An 18,860-nucleotide genomic window follows, 5' to 3' on the forward strand; every position below is an offset into this window, starting at 1 on the left:
TTCTTATTATCATCACAAAGATTGACGAGTACGTTAACATTTATTATGTTAATGTGTTTTCCCTGAGTCCTATTGGCAGCACAACAGATGGGGTGTCTCCACCCCTGTGTACCTATGGACAAGGGAATATTTTAATGAGGTAAAATTAACAACTCCACCCCCTTCGGTATAATAGGCCCCCTGTAGCCTCCTCCCCCTGAGTAAATTTTAAAGTACATAATAGGGTGGGACTCTTGTGCTGCCAATAGGACTCAGGAAAAACACATTAACATAATAAATGTTAACTTCCCTATCGTCCATATTGGCAGCACAACAGATGGGGATTGAGCAAGAAACCCCCCCCCCCTATAGGGAGGGCTCAACTGCTGTAACAGAACTTAGTATAGCACTAGCAAACATCGTTTGCCTAGAGAGTAAAGAGTCAACTCTGTAATGTCTAACGAAGGTGAGTGGATTGGACCAAGTAGCCTAGTTACATATCTGGTCCAAAGGAATAGAACATCTTTCCGCCCAAGTTGTGGAAACAGCCCTGGTCGAGTGCGCTCTGGTGAGGTCCGGAGCTTGTTTGCCTGCCGTAGTATAGCATAGGGTGATGCAGTCACAAATCCAGCGTGAAATAGACGGCTTTGAGGCCTTTTTGCCCTTGTTCCTTCCATGGAAAAGGACCAGTAAGTTCTCTTCTGTTCTGAAAGAAGAAGTTCTGTTTAAGTAAATTCTTAGTGCTCTAACCACATCCAGAGTAGAGTAGTCTTCTCCTTCTTCTAGACTTTCTGGAGCAAACACCGGAAGCAGGATAGAATGGTTGATGTTTGAAAAGGAAGAGACCTTAGGTTGAAAACCTGGCAAGTATCTCAGGATCACCTTGTCTTCCAGAAAGATTGTATATGGCTCACCGGCTGCTAAGGCCTGCAGCTCTCCCACTCTCTTGGCTGTAGTTACAGCTAAAAGGAATGCTATTTTGAAAGTAAGATACTTAATTTCCACTGAATCCAATGGCTCAAAAGGGCTGCTTACACAGTTGTTTTAGGACCAGAATTAGGTCCCAAGGTGGTACTGGTCTAATAACTGTCTTTGGTTTAGGAGGGAGGACAAGGCCGCGATCTGCACCCTGATTGAACTGGGTTTCAGCCCTTTATCGAAACCTTCCTGCAAGAAGTCCAGCACTTGTGGTATTGATGGACTTTGTGGATTCACGTTGTGTAAAGCCGCCCAGGTTTGGAAGATCTTACCAATCCTGTTGTATGAACGATTGGTCGCCACACTCCTAGAGTGAGAAAGCGTTTCCAATACCTTCTGAGAGAGACCCCCGGCTCTCAATATGGGCCGATCAATCTCCATGCTGTCAGAATGAACGCCTTGAGGCTCCAACACAACTGGTTGCCCTGCGTCACTAGGTCCTTCATCGCTGGTAGCCTCCAATACATTCCCCTGCTCATATTCAAGAGCTGTGGGAACCAGCACCTCTTTGGCCAAAAGGGCATGATGGCTATCACATTCGCCTGATCTTGGCGTATCTTGGCCAATACCCTCGGTATTAGCGGGATCGGTGGAAACACATATGCCAGACGGAAGTGCCACTGGATAGACAAGGCATCCACTACCAGGGGATTGTCTTCCCTGTAAAGGGAACAAAATTTGCTTACTTTGGCGTTTTGTCTGGTTGCCATAAGATCCACCTGGGGAAGTCCCCACCGATCCACTAACTGCCTGAACACCGTCTCGTTCAGGGACCATTCTCCTGGAATCGTGAGTCCTCGACGATCCGCTAGCACATTGTGTGCGCCCCTGATGTGAGTTGCGGAACACCTGGTTATCCTTCCTTCTGCCCATACAAAGATCCTCTCCACTTCTCTCAGAAGAGTCTGGGATCTTGTGCCTCCATTTGTTGATATAACAAACGCACGCTATGTTGTCCGTCTGAACTTTCACCGCCTTGCGGTAAAGTATCTGCTCGAAGTGACACAAAGCTCGGAATACCGCCCTTAGCTCTCTTACGTTGGAAGATAGTTCTCTTTCTTCTTCGGACCATAATCCAGAAATCTGCCTCTGATGAAGATGGGCTCCCCAGCCTGTCCCTGAGGTGTCTGTGGTCACCAGCTCCCAGACAGGCTCCAAAAGATCCATCCCGTCCTTTACCTCCTGCCACCATCTGAGGGATAGTCTGGTGTTGACCGACAGGACATGGGTTCGGTCCAGGGATGCTAGGTCTCTGTTCCATACCCTGAGAGTCTCTTGTTGCAGATGCGTGAGATGCCACAGAGTCCAAGGGACTGCCTCGGCGGTTGATGAAAGGTGCCCCAAAAACGTCATCCTCAGTCCTCAGTGAGACCTGACAAGTGACAACCCAATTGAATTCTGTGTTTTCTTTGAACAGATAGGTAAAGTTTCATTTGGACGGTGTCTATAATGAAGCCTAGAAAGGCCTTGGTCGTTGATGGTACCAAGTCCGATTTTTCCTGATTTACCACCCAGCCTAGCTGATGGAGGAAATCCAGGACTACCTTGGTCTGCGTGCATAGGAGGTCTACTGTAGGTGCCGTACTTATGCCAAAAGGCAGTACTCTGAATTGGAAGTGTCTGATCTGTCCTTGGCAATGTAGCGCTATCCTCAGAAATTTTCTGTGACCTGGAAGGATAGGTACATGAAAATATGAGTCCTGGAGGTCCAGGGACGCCATGAAGTCTCCAGACAGGATTATTGATTTTACAGATTTTATTGTTTCCATGCGAAATTTTTTGGTTATGATGTATTTGTTTAGATATCTTAGATCGATTATCAATCTTCATTTGCCGGACGGTTTGGGGACCAAAAAAATCGGAGAATATACCCCTTTCCCTACTTCTGTTGGAGGTACCTCCTCTAAAGCTGCGATTGTTACTAGATGCAAGACCTGTTGCTCTAGAATTCTTCTTCTTTCGCTTTCTGGTCTTCTTGAAACTAAAAATCTTTCTAAGGGAAGGGGGTGTAAAGGAAGAGAATAACCAAAACGGATGGTATTTACGACCCAGGGATCTTGAATTGCAGAGGCCCAGGTCTCCCAAAAATTTGTCAACTGTCAGCCGACCGGCAAACCTGAGGAGTCAAAAATCTGGCTTCTTAGCTCCTTCCTTGGCAACCTGTCTTGTGGTGCCTCTTCTACGGGAGAAAGTCCCTCTACCTCTATTTGAGTATCTGGACTGCCTTCCTCTTGGTGGCGACCTTGGTTTCCTGAACTGCCTTCTGGCTGGAGGAATCTGGGGAAGGGACTTTCCCTTCTTATCAGATAGCTCCTCCATTAAGGTATCAAGCTCTGTACCAAACAACCTCCCTGGTTGATATTCTAAATTACAGAGGTGATACTTGGACGGGTTATCCCCTGTCCACGGCTTTAGCCACAGAGCCCTTCTACCTGCAGTAGATAGGGCCATAGACCTGGATGCTAGTCTGATCTGTTGTGACAAAGCATCACAAAGGAAATCGATAGCCAAGTTAATTTTTTTAAATTGGGCAAGTATGCCATCTCTTTTCTCTCCTTTCTCTAGATCGTCTTGGGATTTAGCCAACCAATGTCTAAGTGATCTTGCTACTTCGAAAGAAGAGACAGACACCGAAGTCTGGGCTGCAGTTGTTGAGTAGGACCTTTTAAGGGCCACCTCCACCCTGCGGTCCATTGGGTCTTTTAAACTAGACCCATCCTCTGCAGGCACTAAGGTGCGCTTAGAGAGTTTGGCAATGGCTACATCAACTCTAGGAGGGGCTAGCCATTCCTTAGTCTGATCTTCTCTGATATTGTACATCAGTTTAAATCTTTTACTGATTACAGCTGATTTCTCGGGCTTCTTCCATTCAGCTTTGATCATCTCCATGATCTTATGCTCTAGGTAAAAAGCTTTCCCCCTAGAGGATGATGTTGGTATATCTGGAGAGTCAGCCGGATGAATCTCTAACAGAACTGCTGATTCTATCCACTGGGAAGTAACACTTCTCAGGTCTCACTTCTTCTTCATCAGAAGATGAGGATGTTGCGCCAATCTCATCAATAATAGTAAGTTCTTGGTCAGACTGGGAACGTAGAGGGGAAGAAAGACTTCTCCTTGCCCTTTTCTTAGATCTAGACTTAAATGTCTCTTTAAGTTCTCCAATTGACTGCTGAACAAAGTCTTTTACCCAGACCACGACATCCTGGATGGAAGGTTCATCCCTATTAGGTAAGGAACCGCGACAGTCCTGGCATAACATAGAGTCATTGGCCTCCGGCAGAGACTTATCTGTGAAACAGAGGCATGCAATCAAAACATTTTCCCCTCTCAGAGGAAAAAAGAAGGAAGCGAGGACTATCCTCGACTTACCGCACCGGATACATACCAAATGCCTGTGTTTAGAGGCGCTCTTGCGTCCTAGGGAACCCCTGTTGGAATCCATAGAAGACATCTGCAAACACATTGTATTAAAATATGCTTAGCAAGCAATCCACCAAAACATTCATAATCTGGTCAAACCTTCAGCTACCTTAGCTGCAATCTAGGTCTGTAGACAAAAATCTCCACTGCAAACGCAATCCAGCTGTCTGAAAATGTGACACTGCTCCACCATGTGCTCTGAAACGCCACAAAGCAGTGTTATAGTGATATGGGCGGTTTAAATAGGCACCCTTGGCGCCATTGACCTAAGCCCCGCCCCCTCCGTGAAGTCCTGCAGACCTCTATGGGGCGTTCATTATTAACCATCCGCCTGCCCCCCCCCGGTTTAGTAGGAGCTATATAGGCTGAAAACTGGTCGCTCTGCTGAGAGAGGGATACCCAGCATCTTACCGCTTCTCCGCACGAATCCCGAACGGCGTCGGAGACCCGGAAGTGTACGCTGAAGGCCTGGCTGACGTCACTTCCGCCTCATCCAAGATGGCGCTGCCGCTCTGCCGGAATCTTGGAAGTGGATGCTGTACCCTGGCTCACCCAAGATGGCGCCGCCGCGAGATTCGAACGGCGTCTTTTCTTTTAAAATACCGGCACCGGAGACCGCAGCAGGATCCCCTACAGCCAGGCAAGTTAAATGTGGAAACAAACGTGTCCCCTGCCCCTGACCGCTGACTGGGACAAAGTAAGCAAGGTCCACCAGTCTAAACAGGTACCAGGGCAAATAAAATAAAAACGGACTATGGCCCCAAACTGAAGCCACAGCCAAAATTACCCTAATAGTATGAGCACAGTCTGCGAGATGCTGACTGTGTATCCCCTAACCATAGGTTACAGGGACAAGAGAAAAAAACTCAGGGGGAGGAGGCTACAGGGGGCCTATTATACCGAAGGGGGTGGAGTTGTTAATTTTACCTCATTAAAATATTCCCTTGTCCATAGGTACACAGGGGTGGAGACACCCCATCTGTTGTGCTGCCAATATGGACGATAGGGAACAAGAAGTCTCAGGAGTCAGGCACTGAAGGAATAGGAGTTCTAAACCTCTTGTCAAGAACTTTAAAGGGGTAGTGCGGCGCTAAACAATTATTCACAAAATCTTCGGGAGGCCGGCCGAACCGCTCCATCCGTTCCTCGTGCCGACCCCCTATGCCGAGTCATTACTGTGCTCAGCCAATTGCAACTGAGCTGCTGATGACGCGGCAGAGGGTGGCCGGCATGAGGGACGGTCGGAGCGGTTCAGCCGGCCTCCCGAAGACTACGTCATTGTCCCAAGATGGCGGACGGGGGTGGACACGAGATGCGGGGAGTATTGAGCACCACACTTCCGGGTCTAACGTGGGTGGGGGGAAACACGGGGAAGGGGGCCATTCACATACATAACAGAGTTGTATAACTTTGTAATGTGTGTTATTTTGTGAATAATTATTTAGCGCCGCACTACCCCTTTAAAGATCACACAGCAATAAGTTCACAAGGTTTCACCCCTTAAGGACCACAGATACGCCTTTTTACGGCAGTCTGTCGGTCATTGCGTACATTGCCGGATCAGGAGATGAGACCACACTATATGCAGTGGCTGTCAGTTGTATGTTACAGCTCACACCTGCCTGAAAATACCAGGAGCAGACTTGTCAGATCCCAGAAACTTCATTCAATATTGATTAGAGCATGCACGGAAAGCCCTAACAGGTACTGGACCTGTCAGGGCTCTGATCGGCACCCCCTCAGCAGAGAACGGGGATCCAAATCGGTTGCTAGGGCTGCTGGAGAGTAATACTTACCTTCCATGGCAGCTTTGGTCTCTCTGTTGATTGATCCTTGTTTTCCAGGACTCCCTAGGGTGTCATTCAACTTCTCCTGCCACCGGGAATCAAATGCTGAGCGTTCAGGTTCAGAGAACATTGTCGAACGTGAACAGTTCAGCAACACGAATCCCGGGTCAGTTTATAAATGCACCAAGTCTGAATATTCTCTTCACTCAATTATGACCATTTAGTTGCCTTGTGTATTCAGCACAATCTGAATCTGTGCAGGATTTTTTGCAATGGTACTATACATATACTGAGCACTATATATACTGTATACGTAGTTAGGAATTCTATGTTTACATTATTGTTATTAAACTTTGGTATACAGTTTTTGTACATGGACAGTACTGCTCTATTCCTGTACCAGAGATGCTGTTTGATGTTTAACAGCACACAAGATGTCGGAGATGAGTGTTATACAATGATCAAGAACCTGTGGGTCCGAAACAAGTCTGAATATTAACTTTGCACAATGTTATATAATGTTTTGGATTAAACGTACGCTAGAATTTTCTGGAGCGCTGGACCCACAGTATACGATCAGTTGATAACATGTGGTTGAGTATACTAGGACTAAGAGGGCTATGAATGCCGCCATAGAGATCTCTGAACTTTTATGTGACTTATCAAGCAGTGACCATAGTTTAGTAGTGCACAATGTCTTGAAGGACTCCCTTTAAATACTGTAAGTTCCAACCTGTAGATTTGTTTTATCAATGATTCACAGATCTCCCTGATATCCAGTTCTCTTTCATAGCCAGAGCTCTAAAGGTCCCAGCTCCTATTGGATATATCAGAGGCCATGCTGTTTGAGATGCAGAGACAGACTTAGCTGAGGCCTGGGCCTAGTGTGCGGCCTCCCCCCATACCTGAGTTATCATGGAAGCAAAGGTAAAACATGGTGGAAATCTACACCAGCTCAGAGCTGGTTATAACTTCTGAGACAGATTGACCAGAATTATTGAGAAGTGTGTGCCGCTCCATAAATTCAGTATGGGGGCACAGGAGTGGGGGTTTAGTTCAGCATACAGATACACCAGTCTAATGGTGCGTTTACACAGAGAGATTTATCTGACAGATTTTTGAAGCCAAAGCCAGGAACAGACTATAAACAGGGTGCAGGTCATAAAGGAAAGACTGAGATTCCCTGTCTTTTCAAGTCCATTCCTGACTTTGGCTTCCAAAATTGGTCAGATAAATCTGCCTGTGTAAACGCACCATTAAACTCTTTAAATCTTCGCTGATCGGGGCGTGGCTTGGCTATGGAGGGGTGAAGACACGTTCTCTGTAGGCTCCGCTGACAGGGCGCCAAACAGCCTCCAAATACACCCCTAAACGGCACCAAGACACCCTCAAATGGTGGGTGGCCGATGGAGGTCCAGATCCAGCATCAGTTCTGCCCGTTCCCGGCCCGCCCGCGGCAGTTTGGAGCAGTATTTCCCCGCCGCGAATCGCGGCCTAGCAGACCAGCCTGTAGCCTCCACAACCCCCGCCTTCCGCTTGACCAGGGCGGCCGCTGCCGCAGCTCGTACCTGCTCTGTAGGAGGCTCCTGCAGCCCGGACGGCGCCCCATCACCGGCGGCGGAGGAGGTAAGTGCTCCAGCCCCCCGCTGCTCCGTCCGTGTGGGAACCGCAGCAGCTCCCTGCCAGCTTCCTGACGCTGCTCCTGCTGAGCGCCGCTCTGCACGGCTTCCACTGACTTCCCAGCCGTCTGCTTCCCCTGGGGCTGCACTCCAAGAGAAGGGGGCTACAGGTACTCTGACTGTGGGGGCTGGGGAGAGCAGCTTGCCGCAAGTGAAAACTTATCTGGGCCCCACTATGTCCTCACTTTCCCCTACTGCACTACCATTCTCCTCCACTAGGGGCAGTGAGGTGAACGGAGCTGGCTCTGCTACATCCATTAACTCCGGGAACACTGCTGCCTCCATTAACCCCATGTGTGCTGCCTCATCCAGCAACCCTGTAAACGCTGTTGCCTCCATTAACCCTGTGAGTGCTGCTTCATCCAGCAACCTTGCGAACACTGCTGCATCCATTAACCCTGCGAGCTCCACTGCATCCATTAACCCCGTGCATAATACTATGGAGTGGGATTGGAAAGAATACATAAAGTTGCTTCCTACGCGCTCGGATATGGAAAAGTTTGTGGAGCGCTTGGAAACTTCTTACAAACAGGAACTGAACTCTCTCAAATCTGAAGTCCACACGCTGGAGGCGAAAGTTTCTGATGTCACGGCCGATCACAATTCCTTAGTCTCTACTGTGGATGATGTCCAGGCTACACTTACTACTCAGGAGAGACAGACTCGGCACCTTTACAGACTCCATGATGATGCTGAGAACCAGGATTTATTCGCTTCCATCCTCAAACGTCCACCGGGCGCGGAGTTTGAAATTGACAGAGCTCAGTGATGTGAATAGGCCTCGTGATGTTATCTGTAGGCTCCATCATTACAGAATAAAGGAAGAGATCATGAAGGCGGTACGCAACATGGACTTTGTCGACTTTGATGGAGCTCAATTGATCTTTCTCCAGGATCTGTCCAGAGCTACGCTGTCCCAACAACGTGCCCTTAAGCCTCTACTGGAACTGCTCCGTGAACGTGATATACCATATTCCTGCGGCTTTCCATTCCAACTGGTGGTTTGCAGAAATGGCAAGCGGTTTGAGCTCCACGCTCCAGAGGATCTACTGGCCTTCCTGATGGCATTGGATCTTCCTCAAATAGCTTTGCCGGATTGGGATCAGTTATTGCCACTTCCCACTGGCAGGCCCGTTCGTCCATCTGGAACTGCTGCCCCGGACGATTGAGGACACTACACGGACCCGGCATCACTATACTTTGCATAGGCTCCCATGCCGGGGATGTATCTTTTTTGTTGGTTGCCTTACTTTGCTGTTTGTTTTTGTTTTGTTTTTTTAACTTTATTGTGTTAATTGTTGTTAATACGCAATTACTTTAGATAGTTAATCCGCAACATTAAGTGCTATCTCTGCGGGGAAGGGATTTGCGGCCTAGCTTGACCGCCCACCAAGTGATGTTCTGGTTTTTTTTTTTGCATTTTCTGCTTGCATTTCTGAAAGGTGTATTGTTTCTTAGAATTTTCCATTTTTGCTGCCCTGTCATGGACTCGCAGACCATCCTCTGTAGGTCCGTCTCTCATTAGATTAAGACGCTTTAGGTGTTATTGCACCCATTTAGGTTTTTTCCCGGTTGTGTAGCTACTACCCGGATACGGAGGTTTTCCTCTTTGGGGAACCTTCTATTTCCGACTGCAGGTTCAGTCTTCTGCTCTGTGTCTTCTATTCCCTTCTTTTCTCTCTCTTCCTTCTTCTTATTCTAGCTTCTTCTCTTTTCCCCTCTTGGGGCCTCTTTTGGAGGTGGGGGGATGGCAGGGATGGACATTCAGCTGGCGTCTCTCAATGTCACTGAATGACTAAATGTCCCGCAGAAGCGATCACAAATTATCTACTCCATGCATAGACAAAAAGTACATATCTTGCTATTGCAGGAAACACACTTTAAGACCTCACAGACTCCGCGCATGCGACTTAACTATTATAAAGTCTGGTCCCACAGCACTAATCCTGCTGCCAAATCCAAAGGTGTCTCTATTGCTCTGCACAAATCCCTGCCACATAAACTGCTAGATACCCTGGTCTGCCCCAAGGGACGATATGTTTTCCTCAAAGTAGAAATACAAAACCGGGTATACACCATTGGAAATATATATCTCCTCAATTCCAATCAGGGCGGCACGTTGCGCACTATACTTCGGGCTGCCTCCACCTTTATTGACGGTTTGTTGATCCTTGGTGGGGAATTTAACTTGGTCATGGACCCTTCCCTGGATACCTCGTCCGGCAAGACCGCCGTGCCGCGCTCCGAGTACGCGTTGGCGCGGTCGGTCCTTAGTCTACACAATTTAGTTGATGTCTGGAGAATCCTTCATCCTGCGGATAAGGATTTTACTCACTATTCTGATGCACATCGCACTTATGGTAGATTGGACATGTTTCTGGTGGCTCAGTTTGCGTTGACCCTTAGCCCTGTGGCCAGCATAGGTACTGCCTTATGGTCGGATCATTCTCCTATCTTTTTGTCCTTGAAGTTGCTGGGGTTGGTGCCCAGGGAATGGTCGTGGAGGCTGAATGAGTCGCTTCTTCGGGATGTGGCATGTAGAGCTGCTGTGTCACAGACAATACAGGACGTCTTGCGAGATCATGCTTCTGACGATACCCCATTGCCTTTAAAATGGGAGGCTCTTAAGTGTGTTGTTAGGGGGACCTTGATCCAGCATGGGTCTCGGCTCAAGAGAGAGAGGAGCGCAAAAATTGTAGCATTGCTGGGTCGGGTTGAGGCACTTTTCATGGCCCATAAACGAAATGCCACTGATGAGAACCTGACTTCACTAACCCTGGCTAGGGAACAACTAAAAGATATTCTTGCTAAGTCTTCCTCCTCTCAACAGGAACGGTATCGTAGCTTTCTCTATGAACATGCCAATAAGAGCGGCAGAGCATTAATACATCCGAGAACGCAGGATACGCACATACCTAGTCTCCTTGACCACCAAGGCAAAGAGGTACATAATCCCAAAGAGATCACAGCTCTTTTTCGCTCCTATTTCTCTTCTCTATATAATACTAACGGTCGTTTTTTGGAGCTGCCAGTGGAGGAAATGGAGACTAGGGTGTCCGCTTATCTGCTTGATACGGTTTGCCTACTGTTCCTGCGGAGTCGGCTGAAGACTTGGAAACCCCCCTCACGGAAGAAGAGATTCGGGCGGCCATCACTGATGCTAAGGGGGGTAAGAGCCCGGGGCCTGATGGCTTTACCGCTGGATTTTTCAAAACATTCAAGGAGTTGTTAGTACCATTCATGACTGAGTGCTTTAATAGCGTTTCTGTAACATGTCCCTTCCCTCGCCAATCCTTGGAGGCACATGTGGTGGTCCTGCCCAAACCTGGCAAAGACCCCAAATACTGCAAAAATTACCGCCCTATTTCCCTTATCAATTGTGATCTCAAACTTTATGCCAAGGTGCTGGCAACTCGTCTGAGTCTCCTTATCCCCCAAATCATTCATGTCGACCAGGTTGGTTTCGTTCCGGGCAGGGAGGCAAGTGACAATACCCTTAGGACGCTTTCGCTGCTGTCGTGGGCTGGCCGCACGGGATCCCCTTTGTGCTTACTCTCTGTTGATGCTGAAAAGGCTTTCGATAGAGTGCATTGGGGGTTCCTGCGGTCGGTCCTGGCAGGTGTGGGGCTTGGTCCGCATTTTGTAGATAAGATCATGGTGTTGTACTCCTGCCCGTCAGCCAGTGTACGGGCCAATGGCATACTCTCTAGCCCATTTGCGATCCACAATGGTACACGCCAGGGCTGTCCCTTGTCTCCCATGCTTTACAATCTCACAATAAAACACCTGGCAGTAGCCCTTCGGGAAAATCCCACGATTAAGGGGGTAGTATTTGGGCAGGACCACCACAAATTGGCACTCTATGCGGACGACCTGCTTCTATATATATCCTCTCCTATCACTTCCCTTCCCTCCATTCTTCAGGAATTTCAGCGGTTTGGTGACCTTAGTAATTTTAAGGTCAATTTGTCCAAAACTGAGGGTCTCAACATTTCAATCCCACAGGAGACATTTGGCGTGGTCAGGGCCTCCTTTCCTTCTCAGTGGCATGAGGACTCTATTGTATATTTAGGTGTTAGAGTCCCTTCCGCTCTTAGCTCTCTCTTCGCCTTGAATTATACCCCCATGCTGAGCAAGGTTCTTTCAGAAATGACCTCTTACTTTTTGAAACCAGCTTCCTGGTTTGGGCGGATGGCTATTGTGAAAAAGGAACGTCCTTCCTAAACTGTTGTACATCTTCCAGACTGTACCTATTGTTGTGCCAGTGGCCTTTTTCAGGACCCTACGTGTGCTATCTCAAAATTTGTATGGGGTAAGAGCAAACCACGGATCAAATATTCAACTCTCACACAGTCCAGATCCCTGGGTGGTATGGGTCTCCCTGACTTGCGTTCCTACCATGAGGCGGCGGTTCTGCGTGGGGTCCTGGACTGGGTGCACTATAGAGGCCTGAAGAGATGGGTTGATCTGATGTTTTCCCTGTGCCCGGTTAGCCCCTCTATCCTCCCCTGGATACTTTCCGGGGACCGTCATGTTTTTTCAAGTCTTCCTTTTCTGATGTCTCATACGCTCTGTGTTTGGGATAGATGGGTCACTAAACAGAGGCTGTACCTGGGCCACTCTCCCCTATTCTCCAGAATCCGAAATTCCAGCCCGGATGGCAGACACATGCGTTTCTGTTGTGGGACCGATCTGCTTGTCCTAGAATACGAGATTGCATGACGGGCGGGACAGTCTCTTCCTTGGCTTCCCTCCAAGCCCAGTCCACAAGAGGTCGGCTGTCCTGGCTGGAACATAGTCAGTTGGTCTCTTTCATTCGGGCTCTCTTCCCACGGGGCACCTATACCCCGGCACTCACTGACTTCGACAACCTTGTTGTCTCTACAGCTGCCATTCCGCATTGTATCTCGGTTATCTATCAGATCTTGGTCAGTACTGCTAACCCTGACAGAGCCTCCTTTGATAAATGGGAAGCGGACCTCAACACTTCTTTTGACTCACAGTCTGTCCAGAAGATATGCGAACTGACCCACGGCATTTCCATGGCTGCTAAAGCTAAGGAAAAGAACTACAAAATCATCTCAAGGTGGTATTACCGCCCGGTCACCTTGCATAAAATGTTTCCTGAGGCTTCTGATCACTGCTGGCGATGCCTGACGGAAGCTGGTGATATGTTACACATCTGGTGGGCCTGCCCGGGAATTTGTGACTTTTGAGATAAAGTCTTAGGAATCTACAATGCGTATTCTGGACAGACTGTCGTCAACTCTCCCCAATTGGCTTTGTTGTCTAAACTACCAGGCTCCCTCTCTAAGTCCAAAAAGGGAATCTTGCGACACTTCCTGACAGCTGCCCGTATGGTCATCCCCCGACACTGGAAAACTCCCCTTGTACCTACCCTGGCAGAATGGATTGGTGAACTCGGACACCTTGGTAGAATGGAGGAGTTAGTGGCTGAGGCCCATGATAGGTCTGACAAATTTGAGAAAATGTGGTTTCCTTGGCACTTATTCATGGACTCAGAGGAGTTTCTTGCTCTTATTCGCTAACTTCTGACATCCGGAGACTCTTAGTTCCTGGGGCTGGCAAGTCTATCTGACTGTGGTGGCCATCCTCCTTCCCCTGTCATCTCCCTCTCTCCCTCTGCTCTTCTCTTCATTTCTGGCTCTTGTTTCTCTTGACCTTCTTTTTTTTATAAATGTATTTTTATTGAGAGTTTTAAAACATTTTATAACATAGTAATACACCAATGCGGACAATGCTAATAAAGAACATGCCACGTGTGACAAGGTAATCCAGCATAGAGTTACAAAGGCAAAACATCATCTTCCATTGAAAAGTACAATAGGAGAAATAAAGAGTACAATAATCTTTAGAGTTCCGCTTCACACACCACAAGACGAGACTGACAGACAAACAAAACTAGGAGAGACATACCAGGAAATGGGGGGGGAAGGAAGAAAAAGAAGCTCAGGTGGTCGCTCATCAAGTGTAACCCTGTGTGGAAGAATAAGCATCCCACGGACCCCACACCTGATCAAAGACTTCTATCTTTTCATGTAGGGAGGCCGTAAGGTGTTCCAAGGAGCGTATCTCTTTAATTCTGGACACCAAATCTGTGAAAGGAGGGAGGGTCTGTTGCTTCCAGTGCCGTGCGATTAAAGTTTTGGCCGCGGTCAATAAATTTAGTAAGAGTTTGGTAGGTTTTTTGCCAAACGTTTTAGGAATCAAGTTTAGTAGGCACACTACTGGGTCGCAAGGGATGGGGTGTGCAAAAATAGTAGAGAAAGCGTTGCAAAAATTTGCCCAGTAAGGTTTAACAACCGGACAAGTCCAAAAGATGTGATATAGAGAACCTGTGGATTGTAGACACCTCCAACACATAGGGGAGATAGTCCCATTCAGTTTGTGCAAGAGCTCAGGGGTATGGTACCAGGCCATTAGTAGCTTATATTGTGTCTCCTTGTAAGTCACGCAAATAGAGGAAGAGGCGGCCCGGTCCCAAATAATGCTCCAACACTCCGGAGATATCACCCGCCCCAAAGCCACTTCCCATTTATCCATATACTTGTGACGAGTTGGGGTGTCGTCTAACGGGGAACCCAGAATTCCGTAGATATCCGAGATCAGACCTTTGGCCGATGGGCTATTTCTAATCCGCTGCTCGAACGCTGTTGGCCTAGAAACTGTGGTGGTGCCCAAACACCCCCTCATATAATGTTGTAGCTGCAAATAAGTATACCTTTCAGAAGAGGGTATGTCGTGTTTGTCAGCTAATTCCTCAAAGGGTAACAGCGTACGGGTAACCGGGCTAACCACATCAGCAAATTGAAAGAGTCTCCTGCCTCCCCAAACACGCACAACACTTGATTCCAGCCCGGGGACAAAAGATGGATGAAGTAGAAATGAGATGAGCGGAGGGGCAGGAGACACAAGCCGAAATTTTGAGGTGCAAGTAGACCAGATACATCTAGTAAATGCAATAGGACCTAGTAGGCGTGTGGTGACAGGGGAGGGGGGAGTGTGGTGCCACAAGAGAGAGTTGGGGTGCATGGGGGCCAACCATCTCTTCTCAATTTCCGCCCATTTGTTATAAGCGTGATATCTGGACCAAGAGGCGACAGGCCGTAGATGAGCGGCCCAATAGTAATGCAATAGGTTCGGTACTGCCATACCTCCTTGAGATTTGCTGGACATCATAACCGATTTAGGTATTCTATGACGTTTATCATTCCATATAAATTTGAAAAGGGCAGTTTGGAGAGATTTAAGTTCACGCATAGGCACTTTAACAGGGAGGGTTTCAAAAAAGTATAAAAGTTTAGGTAAAATGGTCATCTTAACTGCTGCAATGCGACCCAGAAGAGAGATATAATGGCCTTTCCATTTAGTGAGTAACACTCTAATTTCTTTAAACAAATTGGGATAGTTAGAAGAATAAAGTGAGTTATAGGAGGGTGTCAAGCGAATGCCCAAATACCGTATGGAGGTGGAGGACCACTTATACTTGAAATTAGAACATAAAGTTCGAAAGATTGGATCAGGTAGGTTGAGGGGCAAAGCTTCTGTCGTAGACGTATTCACTTTATAGCCAGACACTAAACCAAAGGAGTCTAACAGGTCTTGTAAGATCGGGATGGTAGTATGCAGGTTAGTCAATGTAAGGAGGACATCGTCCGCAAATAACATAATTTTAAATTCTTTCCCTCGAATGTTCACTCCAGTAATATTCCCATTATCTCTAATGGCCGCCGCCAGGGGTTCTATACAAAGAACAAACAGCAATGGAGATAAAGGGCAGCCCTGGCGGGTTCCATTGGAGAGAGAAAATGTCTTAGAGTGGTGATGAGCAGATTTAATAGATGCAGTTGGTCCAGAGTATAGGTTTTTAATGGCAGTCAAAAAAGGTCCCGCAAAACCAAAATGCCGTAGGGTCTCAAAAAGAAAGGGCCAACCGAGGCGATCAAACGCCTTTTCAGCGTCAAGGCTGAGTAACAAGGCCTGGTCCGATTGCAAATTAACCGCGTCTACTATGTCCACTGCTCTCCGCGTATTGTCCGCTCCCTGTCGCCCCAGAACAAAGCCCACCTGATCAGCATCCACTAGAGTAGGAAGCCAATAACTGAGGCGATTAGCCAAGATTTTAGTAAACAACTTCAGGTCGGCGTTTAGCAGTGCTATAGGCCGATAACTGGCGCATTCCTGCGGATCTTTGTCTGGTTTAGGGAGCAGAGTAATGAGGGAGTGCAGCATGGTGGGCGGTATGGGGGAGCCGTCAAGAAAAGAGTTAAAAAGAGAGACCAGGCGCGGGACTAGGTCAGCTGAATAAACCTTGTAGCACAGGTACGTGAAACCATCAGGGCCCGGTGATTTGCCCGGAGGCAGGGTCTTCAAGACCTCCTCCAACTCTTCGGATGTAATAGGGGAGTTAAGGTCAGCAAGCGCATCTACAGGGAGTCTAGGCAGGTGGCATTGAGCCAGGAAATCTCCAATCTTTCGCGCCCTGGCTTCAGGGTCTGAGGGCAGAGAAGATGGGAGAGAATAAAGCTTGGAAAAATAATCAGTTAGAATAGCTGCGGTGTCCGAGGGATGAAATTTAAGTGAACCATTATGGTCCCGCAGCGCTTGTGGAGACTGGGCAGCCGTGCGCTCCGTAAGCATGCGCGCCAGCAGGGTGTGGGCCTTATTTCCCTTCTCATAGAACCGTTGCTTCGAATAAAGGAGCAAGCGCTCTACTTTATGCATAGCCAGGTCCCGAAGGAGAGCTCGCGCCGCTATCAGTTTGCGCAGGACAGTCACTGAGGGTCTGGCTATTAGAGCCGCTTCCAGATCTTTAATTTTTTTGGTAGTATCAACCATCTGTGCCTGTCTATCCCTCTTGTGCCTGGCACTAAGCGCTATACAATGGCCACGAATTACAGCCTTGTGTGCCTCCCAGAGGACAGTCTGTGAGGACACAGAGCCTTCATTTTCAAGAAAATAGGAAGTTAGGCAGCTCTTAATGGAGTCTCGGGAAATCTGATGTTTCAATAGGGATTCATTGAGTCTCCAATGACATTGGCGAGTGGGGGTAAGGAGTGAAGCTAAGGTGACAATCACCGGGCCATGATCAGACCACGAAATCGGGCCTATATCTGAGTCTTTAAGTAGCGCACCACAGGTACATTCCCAAAAAAGTAGTCAATGCGCGTATGTGTATTGCGAGGGTGAGAAATACGCCATAGATCATACAGGCCATATAACCGAATCAGTTTCCGGAACTCCGTGGAGAGCCGTCCCTGTTCCGAAGTCGGGGGGTGACCCAGCACAGAGTGCCTATCAGCCCGCTCCGAGAAGGGCAGGTTAAAGTCCCCTCCCACAACAAGGGGGGCAGGGGAAGACTTGGCCAGGCGCTTAAGCACCCTCCTGAGGAAGGGAATTTGGAGTCTATTAGGGGCATAAAGGTTACAGAGGGTTACAGGCCTACCTTGTAGTGTGCCATCTACAATAACATATCGTCCCCCTGGGTCGGAAAATGCAGCTGTGACTTGAAGAGGACAATTGCGTGAGACAAGGATAGCCACTCCTGCCCGTTTACAGCCCTTAGAGGCAGAGTATACCACTGGGTAGTGATGTCTAGCAAAATTAAAATTAGCAGAAGAGTCGAAGTGAGTCTCTTGGATGAATGCTATATCTGCATGGAGGGTGCGAAGCTCTTGTAGGAGGAGGCGTCTTTTAGAGTTAGAGTTAAGCCCCCTAACATTCAGAGATACTAGCTTAGCCATAAGATCCAAAACTAATTAAAAAATGCTGATTATCTAACTTACCCAGTAGTGTAAGTAGCGGGAACAACAGGGTAGGGATCAACTTACGCCCAATAATCGGCACCAGAAGCAACTTAGAAGGATCCACAGTGAGGAACACCTGTGCAGGGGGGGGAAGAAACAAGAGGAAAAGGAAGAGACATACACGCCACAAGAAAACAAACAAAAACATGCACAACATAGCAAATGAACCAATGGCACTAGACCAAAAACCTACAGCAAAACCGGTAGGTAGGGGTAACACACCTAAAATGGTGTGGGACCACTAAAATCTTCCAAACCTAGCAAAGGTAGAGGAAGACTGAAAAAAAACCCCAAGGGGGAACAGAAAAACCAACAAGGAGCAAAACTGAGTAAGGTGAAATAACAATTAAACCGTGGACTCCGTCCACACAGTAATAAGGCAAAAGATATACTGGTAGAGAAGGCCTATGTAAGACTTATGCATAAGTAGGCCTGCCATCAATTATAAAGGTAGCCACTTCAAAGTTCAACTAAGGTGGGTGGTCTGGAGAGCCTTGGAGGGAAGAGGAGGGAGTGTGAGACTTCGATCTGCGGCGTTTCTGAGCCACCTGCTGCCACACCGTAGCTGGGGGAGGGGGGGGGGGGAAGAAAGAGTCCAATCCTCTATCTGTGGCACTGGGATCTCTAGTGAGGTGCAAAAGGACTCCAGATCCCCCAGATCCCTGAGGGTGGCTGATCTTCCATCTCTGCGTGCCACCAATGCAAACGGAAAGTTCCAGCGATAATTAATCTGTCGCTCACGAAGGATGGCTAGGAGCGGGCGCAGGCAGCGTCGCTTTTGCAGGGTCACCCAAGAAAGGTCGGGGTAAAGTTGTATAAGTGCGCCATCAAAATCAAAGTCTTTGAGCTGCCGGGATTTTTGCATGATCCACTCTTTTAGGGCAAAGTCATGTATGCAGCAAATGACATCTCGTGGGGTGCCAGAGGTAGACTTTGGCTTCAAAGCCCTATGAGCTCTATCCAATTTGATTTTATGCGAGGACTGCTCTCCTAAAATGCCGTTGAAGATGGCTTCCAATGTGTCCTGTAAGTCCTCATCCTGAGTAGCTTCAGGAAGGCCCCGCACCCTGATATTATTGCGCCTTCCTCGATTATCAAGATCTTCCAGATGGCGTTGCATATTATTTAGTGCTGTGGATTGGTGATCGACAGTATCCCTCAGTTGGGCCACATAGGAGCGAGATTGG

The sequence above is a fragment of the Dendropsophus ebraccatus genome, chromosome 3 (genome assembly GCF_027789765.1).
Source record: "Dendropsophus ebraccatus isolate aDenEbr1 chromosome 3, aDenEbr1.pat, whole genome shotgun sequence".
Taxonomy (NCBI): domain Eukaryota; kingdom Metazoa; phylum Chordata; class Amphibia; order Anura; family Hylidae; genus Dendropsophus; species Dendropsophus ebraccatus.